Source organism: Terrapene carolina, unplaced genomic scaffold, assembly GCF_002925995.2.
Source record: "Terrapene carolina triunguis isolate 2854851 unplaced genomic scaffold, T_m_triunguis-2.0 Scaffold137, whole genome shotgun sequence".
NCBI classification, from domain to species: domain Eukaryota; kingdom Metazoa; phylum Chordata; order Testudines; family Emydidae; genus Terrapene; species Terrapene triunguis.
The window spans coordinates 737,427-750,452 of NW_020664488.1; positions in this window are offsets into that span (position 1 = coordinate 737,427).

Genomic DNA, 13,026 nt, shown 5'->3' on the forward strand with positions numbered 1-13,026 from the left:
CCCTTCAGAGTCAGGTGAGCATTATCTCATCGTCGTCCCTGACTGACCAAGGGAAGGGGGGGTGACTCACTCGAGAGTCCAACAGATCCTTTGTTGCTGCCTAGGCCAGTGTCCTTTGTTCCTGTGAGGCTGGGCTGGGTTTGTCCCATACATGCCCTGTTGAGGTGTGAACTGCCCCTCTGCTCCTGTACAGTTTTGCCAGGGCTTGTTTTAAGCCATGAGGACACGTTTTCAACCTCATAACTATATACATGAAATTACAACCTATAACATTACTATAACAACAATGCTCAATGCATCGTGAGCCTTCCGAAGACTCCCAACGTGACAAACTTTGCATTGTCATATTATAAGGATGAACATGGTGGTGTAGGGTGTTCCCTTGAAATACAGAGTGTCACAGGGTGAACCACAAGGCAGCATGTATGCATCTTTGTGGGGACATTCGGGGTATTCTGGGCACTGGGACAGTGACATTTGACTCTGCCTGTGTCGTTGCAACAAGGTTCTGATCTGGGGCTCTTCTCCAGTCTCTGCTTTCCTCACCCTTGCACCTTTGCTTTTGGCCAATGAAGCCTGTAGAGGTGTGGTTGCTGCATCCTCCCTACCCATTTTCTCTAGCACTGTCACCTCTCCCCAAGGTAGCGGTTGCCACCCTTACTGCCAATCCATATCGCAGGGCTGCAGGGAAACTATTTCTGCTCCAGCTGAAACATCCGTTACCAAGGAAACTACTTGCTCTGAGTGCTCCTTTCTCGGGAAATATATCCCCGCCAAGCTCTCTGGTTAATTATTGGCCTCAGGAAAAGAGATAGCATCTGCCCAGCTCCAGCTCAGATGCAGACCCTTGGGGGAGGTGGAGGGGGGGCGGGGTGCAATTCTGAATTCTTGTCACAAAATGAACCTCTGGTACCTGCCCTGTTTGGGAGGCCATGTTGTCTAGTGGTGACAGCCAGGTGGCCAGCTGTCAAGAGTCCTGGGTTCCATTCCCACTGACTCACCATGTGATTTTGGGCAAATCACTCCACCTCTCTGTACCTTAGTGAGCTCATTGGCAGAATTACTACATTCATTTAAACCCAGCGTTGTAGCAATTGGACACACTCAGTACAGTAATGCTGATGCTGCAGAGGGAATTTAAATGTCCACAGTCGCTTTTCAGCCTCATGGACAGTGGGATCTCCTCGCTAGCCCAGCGGCTCCTGGACTCCCTTATGTTCTGAACAACGCTGGTGACCCCCTGAGAATGGAAGGGCATTGTCGGGGCAGTGGGGGATGCCCTTGTGGAATGCTCTGTTAGCACTGATTCCAGGCCAGCATATGGCACATATCCTCCAGCAAGGGTTGACTGCTGGGATCTCCAAGCACAGTTCCAGGTGTATCATGGGCATTGGCACTGCCTCAGAAACATCCACTGTTGGAGACAGGAGACCGCACTAGAAGAACCACTGCCCTGCTCCAGAACAGCTGTGTGCCTATGCCCATCCTAGGTAAATCTATGTGGTTCAGATGCTAAAGCCAAGGAGGTAAGTCAGTAGCTAAGGACTGGGATACCCTATGTCATTGCAATGCACATGGTCTCTGCTAGGCCTGAGGTTACTCTCCTGGGATACGATGTCTGGGATATAGTTTCATGCACTTCTAAAGATAAACAGAAACCCAAACACATGGTATTACCCTGCCTGGCCCAGACCCCAGCTCTACTAGTGTCCGAGGATGCTGAAAAGCTACACCAGGCTCGCTCTGTTCTTGAAGCTGTGCTGCTCTCTAGTGGCCATGAGCATTAACGACAGCAGGAGACCTCCCCTGTGTGGAGATGGCTTGGTTAAGGACAAGAAGGAAAGAAGCTAAATGTGCCTTGGTCAGCCATTCCCAGGAGGCACAGGGCGCTGCCATGTCTAGCAGCAGAGCTTGCCTGTCCTGACCCATCACCATGTCTGGCGTAGGGAAGGGTCCAAACACCAGATCGGAATCCCCCTCCCCTGAATGTTGGGGAAATCCAGACCTGGATCCGGAACTAGATCTGACCTTTGCATTTCTGGCCATCTGAGCTCCACTGGGTCCAGATCTGCACTCCTTGACTAAGGGCCCATCGGTCCTAGCAGGCACGTCTTCGGGAGCTATTACACGGAGTTGTGTGCAGGGCCTTTCCTAACTAAGGAGGTAGAATACTCCTGCCCTCCCCTGGAGCTGGCAGGTGGCCCAGTAGAACCTGGGGTGAGCTCTGGGTGATGAAGGGCAGAAACCCTGACACTTGTGCTGAATGGTTGTGCTGTTTTTGAGGAATAACACCCCTCCACCCCCCGCCCATTGTACTGTAGAATGCAAAAGGGCCCAGGCGACAGGTTATAAACTTTCATGGCTAGGTGCTTGGGCTCAGGTGTGCCATTGGTCACATGTGGCTCTCAGTCTCTTCCTTTATCCTCACAAAACCGCTCCCTAGTTTATCACGGCTGCTGTTCTGTGCTCTGGACAGGTTTGCTGGGGCAGCCGGGCAGAAGGCCAGGCCTGGAAGAGCAGGGTCGAGGCTCCCACAGCCATCCAGCCGCAGAGTTGGGGCAGGCAGGAAGCTGAGAAGGAGGGGGAGTGCAGGGGAGTGCTGGGGTGGCTCACTGTGGCACATGCAGCTTCTGAACTGCACCTGGGATGTATGGGGATGATGTGGCTTTCCAGGGGGAGGATAGTAGGACAGAAGGTCTTAAAGGGAAGCCCAAGAGAGGAAGCCGGAGTTACCCTAGGAAGCAGGATGAGTTTGGACTCTAGCTCAGGGTCTTGTCTCCGCTGAGGATGGGTAAGGACTCGGGCCCAAATCCTCAAAGGTATTGAGGTGCCTAATTCCCCTTGATTTCAACCTTTGAGGATCTGGGCCTCAGTCTGCTCCGCAGGCCATCAAGCTGCAAGATGGAGCCTTTCATGTGCTTGTGAGCTGCGTGTGAACCGCAGCCTTTGCTGCTTCCTAGTTCATGGCCCTCCGCCCCCGGGATCCTGCAGTGAGGTGGCAACGCTGAACTTGTAACGGCACAACCATTTCCATGGCAACACCAGATACAATTGGAGCTCTCTGGTTGGCTGTCGGTGACATCACCTATGTGCAGTGCATGAATCTCCACATTTAGAGGGAGGTTTTCCCAAGTTGGCGCAACACGCCCGGCTTCTGCATGGCACGTGCTGATTTGCCAGGGTGTCTGCAGCCCAGTGCGGGTCTCTGTGTCTGGGATGCACAGAGCAGAGGAGGGCATTAGGAGGTGGGAATAAAGACAGTGTGGCAGGAGGAGGCCACAGACCCCTGTACAGAGATGGGCATGAACCTGCACCTGGATCCAAACCCACTGGAACCTCAGGGAAATTCAGATCTGCATGCAAACCGGGCAGCTATGTCCCATCTCTGGTTTCTGGGGCTGCTGAAGTGGGTACCTGGGCTCTTGAGAAAAACGTCATGCGCTGAGCCCAACTCATGTACTGTGACGGGTAGGGATGGGTGAAATGGATCAGTGAAAATAGTGCATGCCCCAAACGGGCCCCTTCCAGATGCCAGAGTCTGCAAACACAGGGAGGGGAACATGTGGCCTAAGAATTACATAGGGGGTTTCCAGGGGTTTGTTAGCCCTGGGCCATGGTTACCTTTATTCTCTCCTGGCTAATAATCACAGATGCATTCTCACATTCAGGACTAGTTACCTACAGGGCTGAGCATCAGGGGAGCTGAGGTGCCAATCTGGTCCCCATCACGATAGCATCACTTCACAGTCAACCAATGGATTTATCCTTGCAACACTCCCACCCCATGCTGCGCTATTATCCCCATCTTACAGACGGGCAACAGAGAGACTAAGGGACTCGCCCAAGGGCAGAGTAGGGAATTGAACCCAGGTCAGCACCCAAACCACTAGGCCATCCTTCCTCTCTACCTCCCTGTGCCAGGCGAGACCAGCATGCTGCTGTATTCATGCAGAGTCCACACTACAGGATGCAGAAAGGCAGAGAGCCTGAAATTCCTGCAGGCAATTTACAGAGTCTGTTTCCCTAGCATAAAGTGGGGAAATGGGACCTCAGCCCAGGGGTGCTGGAACAGGGAACCAGGGGGCCATGGCCCCCCACTTTTTATGGGTGGAAGAGCGAGTGATGAGCGGAAAGGGGTGGAGAGGAGCAAGCAGAGGCGGGGTCTTGGGGGAAAAGGCAGTGAGGGAGTGGTGTGGGGGCAGAGTCTTGGGGGAAGAGGTGGTGTGGGGGCAGAGTCTTGGGGGAAGGGGTGGTGTGGGGGCTCAGGGAGAAGGGATGGTGTGGAGGTGGGGCAGGGCCCCGGTTCAGGCACCTGTGGCCCCCCCACTTTTAGGATGCTTCCGCCTCTCCTCCCTCAGCCCTTCCCTGGGGATATTAAGAGGGCACAGGGACCGACTCGTCCTATATATCTGTGATGCCCTTAGAGTGGGGAAGGCACAATTGCTGAAACTGAATATTCCTGGCAAGACTATTGACTTTAAAATTGACTCAGGAGCTGATGTCACAGGACCATCACCTTGCCCGAAGTCATGTTCTGCTAAGCAGCAGTTCTGCAGAAAAGGACCTAGGGGTTACCGTGGACGAGAAGCTGGATATGAGTCAACAGTGTGCCCTTGTTGCCAAGAAGGCTAACGGCATTTTGGGTTGTATAAGTAGGGGCATTGCCAGCAGATTGAGAGACGTGATCGTTCCCCTCTATTCGACATTGGTGAGGCCTCACCTGGAGTACTGTGTCCAGTTTTGGGCCCCACACTACAAGAAGGATGTGGAAAAATTGGAAAGAGTCCAGCGGAGGGCAACAAAAATGATTAGGGGGCTGGAGCACATGAGTTATGAGGAGAGGCTGAAGGAACTGGGATTGTTTAGTCTGCAGAAGAGAAGAATGAGGGGGGATTTGATAGCTGCTTTCAACTACCTGAAAGGGGGTTCCAAAGAGGATGGATCTAGACTGTTCTCAGTGGTAGCAGATGACAGAACAAGGAGTAATGGTCTCAAGTTGCAGTGGGGGAGGTTTAGATAGGATATTAGGAAAAACTTTTTCACTAGGAAGGTTGTGAAGCACTGGAATGGGTTACCTAGGGAGGTGGTGGAATCTCCTTCCTTAGAGATTTTTAAGGTCAGGCTTGACAAAACCCTGGCTGGGATGATTTAGTTGGGATTAGGTCCTGCTTTGAGCAGGGGGTTGGACTAGATGACCTCCTGAGGTCCCTTCCAACCCTGATATTCTATGATTCTATGTGACCCAGCTCTGACTAGTCCTGGAGGTATTCTGAACTGCTTGGGCCAGTGTGCCACAGAAACAACTTACAAACACTTTGCATTCAGCTGTGCATCCAAACCGCTGGGGGATGGAAAATTGGGTTTCTGGCAAAGGGTGAATTTTTGCAGAAGGTGTTTGCTTGCCTGGAAATCTTCGGCCTTTCGTGGAAACAAGATTTTTCTGACAAAAAGCTGACAGTTTCCCTTGGGGAAACCCCCAATTTTCTGATCAGTCCTCTTTAGCAGTAATGAATTGCATGCTGACCTGATGGCATGGAGATGGGCACTTTAGGGTTTCTGAGGGAGAGCAAGGGCTGGCTCCTCGGTTGGTGTGAGTCGGGGTAGCTCCATGGGCCCTACATGAGTGGAATTCAACAGCACTGTCTATGGCTTCTCTCTAGATCTGTTTTCCTCATCTGTTGAGCTGGTTGGATTTCCCACCCGGTGCCCTCCCTGCAGAAGGCAGAGGCTGGGATTCTCCATGGGGGTTCCCTGAGGGCATGGAGGCTTGGTCACTTGCGTTAAAGCTTCCTCACTCAGGCCTCCAGATCCCATCAACCCTGTCAGCTAGGGCAACTGAGTCATCTCCATCAGGGTCCTGGGTGGAGACGATGCCCATCCAGCTCTGCTGCAGCCCATCACAAACAACGGGGACGGGGGCTCCCACAAATGCAGAGAACCCCAGGGAGCCACCAGATCAGGGTTTCCTTACTGGTGAGGCTTCTTAAGAGAAGAGATGAAGCATCTTCACCCAGCCTGGATACCGGCGTTCATTCTCCTTGTTTGCCTCTTCCCTCCATTTTGGATCCTGCCCCCGCCACTCCTCCTCCTTTGCCTCCTTGCTGTCCCACTCTCTGCCTTCAACCCAGAGCTCAACAGCCCCTGCACTCTCTGGCCCTGGTATAAATCAGGAGTGACTCCCGCTGGTGTAAATGGTAGAGTAAGAGCCTCTCAGCAGGTGAAGACTCTGTTTTTTAGTCCCACCTCTCTTCCCCATTCCCCATGTATTTGTGTCTTTTACCTTTTAAACTCTCCTCCCCCATCCGGCCCCAGTGCATTTGCACACTCCTGTGTTTCTCTTGTGCTATCTGATCATTAGCAAAAAGAATTTATAGCAACAGAGCAAAGCCAGGTGCTCTCTCTGCCCCTCCCTGCCCCACCCTTGCCCTTCCTCCAACCCCACAGCACAGACTAATCTCGCCCTCACCCAGGGCGTGGCGAGCTTGCTAGATAGCACCAGATCCCGGAGCAGCTGCACCAGACCCAAGGCTAAGTGGCTATGACAGGCTGGGCGTGGCACTGCCACAGCTGCCAGGGCATGGGGCTAGAGTGAGAAGCTTTCACTTCAAGAACAAATGGCAAACCAAGTGGTATGGGGAGGGGACAACAGTCAGAATACTTTTGCCCCGGCCTAGGTGGCACAGGCACTGACTTTTGTTTTTGCTGGTGGGTGCTCCTCTCTGCTCTCTTCTCTGCCCCCGTGTGAGTTGAGGGGAAGAGGCTGACTGGGAGGCAGGGCAGAGCATGGGCAGGGCCTCGAGGGAAGAGGAGGAGTGGGGATGGGGTGGAGTGCAGGTGGGGCCTCGGGTGTAAGGTTGCCAGGTGTCCGGTTTTCGACCGGAACACCTGGTTGAAAAGGGACCTTGGCAGCTCGGCCATTAAAAGTCCAGTTGGCGGCGCAGGCAGGCTCCCTACCCAACTCTGCATGACTCCCGGGAAGCTGCCGGCATCACGCTCTGGCTCTTAGGCAGCCAATGGGAGCTGAGGGGGCGGCCTGCAGGTGCGGGCAGTGCACACAGCTATGTGGTCGCACCTCTTCCTAGTAGCCGGTGGGAGATGTCACTGCTTCCCAGAAGCCGCATGAGGTAAATGCAGCCTGGAGCCTGCACCCCTCTCCCCCTCCTGCACCCCAACCCCCTGCCCCAGCCCAGATCCCCCTCCTGCACTGTGAACCCCTCAGTTCTGACCCCACCCCCAAGCCCACACCCCCAGCCGGAGCCCTCACCCCCTCCGGCATCCCAACCCCCTGCCTCAGCCCGGAACCCCCTCCCACAACCTGAACCTCTCATCTCCAGCCCTACCCAAGAGCCCACACCCCCAGCCGGAGCCCTCACCCCCTCCCGCACCCCAACCCCAACCTTGTGAAAATGAGTGAGTGAATGAGGGTTAGGCAGAATGAGCAATGGAGGGATAGTTCAGTGGTTTGAGCATTGGCCTGCTAAACCCAGGGTTGTTAGTTCAATCCTTAAGGGGGCCACTTAGGGATCTGGGGCAAAAATCTGTCTGGGGAGTGGGCCTACTTTGAGTAGGGGGTTGGACTAGATGACCTTCTGAGGTCCCTTCCAACCTTGATATTCTATGATTCGAGGGAGGGGGGATGGAGTGAGCGGGGGCGTAGCCTGCAAGAAGGGGTGGGGTGGGGCAAGGGTGTTCAGTTTTCTGCAAATAGAAAGTTGACAACCCTACTTGGGGGAAGACGCTGAGTGGGGGAAGAGCACGGGCAGGGCCTCGGGGGGAAGAGGCTGAGCAGGTGCAGGGCGGAGCGCGAGTGGGGCCTCGGGGGAAAGGCACGTGGATGTAGGCTCAGGACAGAGTGTGGGCGGGGCCTCGGGGAGGAAGAGGCTGAGCAGGGCAGAGCTGGGGGCAGGGCCATGGTCCATGCGCCGAGGCTCACAAAAGATTAAGCTGGCCCTGCAGGTGCTGAGTACTCCCTATTATTTTTCGGTGTGTGCATGAGCCCCAAAGTACCCACAGAGTCAGTGCCTATGCTAGGTGGTACATTCCAATAGGGTGGGGTAAGGGACCAATCTTACAACATTCCTCAGCAGATCAGTGGTCCAATTCGCCAGGTTTCCTGGCTCTGCCACTGAGCAGCACTGGAGGGTTCATGGTCAGGTGTATTATTTGTATTTCCATAGCGCTGAGCAGCCCTAGTCATGGAGCAAGTTTCCCTTGTGTTAGGCGCTGTACAGACATAGAACAAAAAGACAGCCCCTGCCCCCAAAGAGCTTGCAAGCTACGTATAAGATAAGCAACAACAGATGGATCCAGATAGATTGACTGGAGAGTACAAGACAACCCTGAGACACTCTTGGTCAGCATGACGGGCAGTGAGCTCAGCACGCCTGCAGCCTCACTCTTGTCAAGTTTTCTCTAGGTGTCACGGCAAAGGTGAATTCTAAGGAGGGGTTTGAAGGGATGATGAGGCAGCTTTGCAGAAGTGTATGGGGCGCTCCTCCCACACACAAAGGGGCCTGTTTGGAAATTTAACAAGCGGACAATGGAGGCTGCCATCATGGGCCCATCGGAAGTGAGCGTTGAGCGCACGTAGCCCCCTTCCCATTGCACCTGAGTGCAAAGCTGTCCCCAGGGGTGCCTCCCTCCTGACCCATGGCTGAGATCGCTACCATCGGCACCTGCCCTAGAGCACGAGGAGTGGGTCTCTGAGCCTAGCTGACCATGAATGCAGATCTGCTCTTGTGAGTGACAGGTCCTTTCTGGAATCAGCCCAAGCTATTGGTAGCAATGACTCCCTGCAGCAGGGAGTGTCCCATGTGAATGCTGTCCTCCTGAACGTGTCCCAGGGAGCTGACTCTGCCCGCCAGGAGGGGTGTGGGTCTCTTCACATTCTCACTGAACAACCCCTCCCCAATGCCCGCAGCCCCTGTTGTTGGGACATGGAAAGACCTGGAGTGAAGTGCAGGTCCCCTGCAAAGTGGTGCTGAGCACACAGCTGCACAGTAACTGGGGACTTTCACAGGCCATGATGTTGAAGATACGGTGTCCTAGGCTTTGTGGGACCTCTACGAATCTGTGACTTGAGTCATGAGCTTTATTAATCATGGCTATCCCCACAGCATGGACCCCTCCAAATCCCATATCATCCTACACCAGGCTCAGTGTAAAACCTGGGATGGCTTCACTAAGGGCCAAGATCTTCTTTGGTTGTTCCCAGTCAGGAATCTGGATGTGACATCTCCAAGTCTGGCTCATCCCACTGTTGCTGCTAGGATGCTGCCCTCACAAACACGGCTGGATCAGCAGGCCAAGAACACAAGATAGCTGATCTGGGGGGACAGGCTGGAAGGAAAGGGGAGTCTCTCACTCCAGACCCATGTTTGATCAACCTGCAAATATCATGCACTCTACTTACTGTTATGGCTGCATGGGGGGATTCGGAAGGTAGCACAGAGACCCACCCAAGAGCAGTAGAGGAACTTTCCTCCTTCAAAGCCATTTCAGTCCACTTGTTACTCTGCCCATTGCAGGCCCGGCCCATCTGAGTTGGCCTGCCTTTGTCAGACACACGTGCCCAAAGAGGGGAGCCATCAGATGAGCAGGCAACAGATGAACACAGGGTACCCCACAATCAGGGAGTGTGCTAAATGGAACCTCCCAACTAAGGTCTTCAACCATGCCCCCTGTGACTGTGATCTCAATAGACCCCAGGAGACTTTTCATAAACCTGTGGTGTAGGTAATACCATTGTCCTGCCTGGATTCTCTGTGTGATTATTACTTCTGTTGAGCTGAGATTCCCCCTTCAGTTTTACCTGGAGGATTTTTTATTTACTTCCCCTCTTGAAAATCATGGAGTGTCATTGCTGTGCTGCTATGCTCCACCCCCAGAAGTGGCTGCAGTTCAGTGCTTCATGCATCAAATGACTCCCTTTTGCATGCTGAAGGGGAGGTCTTCTGGCCAGTTAGTGCTCTGCCTTATTGTCCTGGCAGACGAAGTCCGCATCAGCGGAGATCTGGGTGAAGGAATGGGCCTGTTAATTACCCCAGGCAGGAGGATTTGGATGTTAAATGCAACCAAAGTTTCAATGGAGTCCAAGGGCAATATGCTGCATTAAGCGTCCGGTCCACTTAACAATAGTGTAGTGTTGGTGCCAATGCTTCCACCCAGTATCCATGGCCCATTCACTCCTTGGCCTCTCTACTGGTGTACCAAGAGAACTCCTTAGTGCCAGTAATTTTGTTATGGAGTCACCTGTCCCAGATCATTTCACATAAACTCCAAGCCGCTGCTAGATGGTCACGTCTTTAGGTCTCCATTCTCTATTGCCCAGGGCAGCAGCTGAACCAGTGATCTGGAGGTGAAAGGTTCTGTGTCCTATAGCCAATGACTGACTCCATAGTACACGGCCACTGAATGCAAATCTTTATATGAAAGGCTTGATAGAGGAATGACTGTGTCAAGTTCTCTGGCCTGTGTTATGCAGGAGGTCAGACTAGATGATCAGCATGGTTCCTTCCCATCTGAAATTCTATGAGTCTATGAAATTACAAGAAAAATTACAACAGTTTGCGGGGTTAAAAACATTTTCTCCTGCTGTGTCATAAACCCAGACAACACAGCCTGTTAGAGCTTGGTCACCATAAAGTGAGATGAGCTCCCGGTGTGACCTGGGGAGAATAGCTTACCTGCTCCTCTGAGCCTCAGTTTCCCCACTGACCACACCAAGAGAAAGGGGGAGCTGAGTTCCCACAGATCTGTAACATGTTCTGAGTTCACCAGAGGGTGAAACTGGAAGTGAAACTGACCATACAGCCCTGTCTGGCTTCCGCATCCCAGCCCAGCAGCTACAAAGAATAAACTCATGGTAGGAGCGAGAAGAGCGAGCTAGAGGAGTTTAAAGTGTGTTGGGCTTAATTACTAGCAGTGGCTGGTCCTGACATAGCCTGCTCCTACTTCTGAGTGCTTTGCACACAGCACTGAAAGCACCATGATTGACAGCAGTGCAGAGCATGGACAGATCTATATGCTGTTCAGCCTGACAGTGCCCCTTTAAGCCCTCACCACTCTTGCAAACTTCCTTAGAAAAGCAACTGAACAAGCACATCTCCAAAGGCCCAGGGTGTTTGCTCGCCTGGCCGGTTCCCCGAGCTCTCCTGGCTTCTCTTAGTGCGAGTTTCAGATGCTGGAAACACCCTTTGTAATGAAATGTGACTTGAGAAATGTATCCATGGCAACAATGAGCCCCCTCCCCTCACCCCACTCAGGGGCTCAAGGGCCTCCCCGCCCAGCCATGAGAAAGAACTGTTCCTAGGGGTGAGGCCAGCTTCCCCTCCCAGCCCCAGGAGCCAGAAACTGCACTGTCAGCAGCCACATCTGTTGCACCAGTGGGACAGGGTGAGAACTCCTTCCCCCCTCTACTCAGGAGCCAGATGCCAGGAGGACAGGGGAAGCAACCCAGCTGAGCCTGCACCTGTTTACCCAGGATCCAGACACCAATGAGACAGAGAGAGAACACTCCACCCTTCCACCCAGTATCCAGACACCAGTGGGTCAGGGGAGGTGGGCAGGAAGCTGGGGATGTGGACCAGTCGGACATTCCTGAGCCCTGCAGTTTCATCCCTGGACACCTCCTCAAAAGGACAGAGGTGGTCACAGAACAGAAGGGGCAGATGGGTCCCCTCTCCTGCCACTTCTTGTGGGCAGCCTCCTCCTCAGAGCCATTGCCAGCTGTCTGTCCATGCAGGCAAGCCAGCTGGCTGGGGAAGGAGAGCAGCCTTCAGAGCCCTGGGAACCTGTGATATCAGGAGTGATGGAGGGTGGAAGGGCCAGATCCAGAGGGAGGTGTGGAGAGGTCACCGGATAACTTGCAGGGGTGGCCATGCGGAGGAAGGACTATCCCACCCAAGATGGAAATAAGTGCCCCCCACTTACCCTTTGTCGAAAGGTAATCCCATGACCCAAGAGGACCTGTCTCATCTGATCTGGGTGGGCATTCCCTGTATGTCAGGGGTCAGGACCCCTCAGGGGGTCGCAAGATTATTACATGGAGGGTCACGAGCTGTCAGCCTCCACCCCAAACCCCGCTTTGCCTCCCGCATTTATAATGGTGTTAATATATAAAAAATATATAAAATATATAAAAAAGTGTTTTGAATTTATAAGGGGGGGTCGCACGCAGAGGATTGCTATGTGAAAGGGGTCACCAGTACAAAAGTTTGAGAACCACTGCTGTATGTTCTACCTCAAAGGCATGCTGTCATACCTCCTGGGCTGGGGTAAGCCCTCCTCTCGGCTAGATGGGAGACTTCTGAGGGAAACTCCCCTTGTCTTCCCCTTTCTGTGGTTCAGCTCCCATCTGTGAAAGGAGATTAATCCACCTCCAGGGGGGTTGGGAGGATAAAATCCATTGACTGTGCATGGCTCAGATTCTATGAGGATGATACCAATGTCTAGCTAATGGTGTCAGGGGGGTGGTGCTTCTGCCACCTTTCTGAGATGTAGAATTGAGGCGTCCTCAGTGGCTAATAATGATCCCTGGGCAATTAGCACCCAGATCCTCCATTGTGTGCTGGATGGATTCCAGTTTCGGTAGTTACATGCCACTTGAGTCAAGTGCCACCTGCCGTTTCAGGTGCTCGGTTGTCTCCTGCCTGAGACAACGGTTTTGCATGGAGCTTGCTTTCAAATAGCCACCAGGATGCACCCCGGAGGCAGGTGAAAGGAACACCTGCAAAGTGCCCTCTGCTGAAAGGGGCTACCATGGAAATCAAAGAGCTGCAGGAGAAGCCTTAGTCTTAGTACAGCTTTAACTAGAAAACCAGCTTTTAGCCCACAGGGAATTAATTCCCTCTGTCCTTCAGATAGGAGATAGATCGAGGTGCTTGGAGCAACTGTCCCTATTATTCCTCTGCAGATCTGATGGCAAGTGAATCATCTGCCAGGGATGTCTCAGTTGAACTGTCTGCTCCAGCAGAAAAACTAATAAAAGACCATATATGTCTAGCTTGGTCAAGAACAGTCGCATCT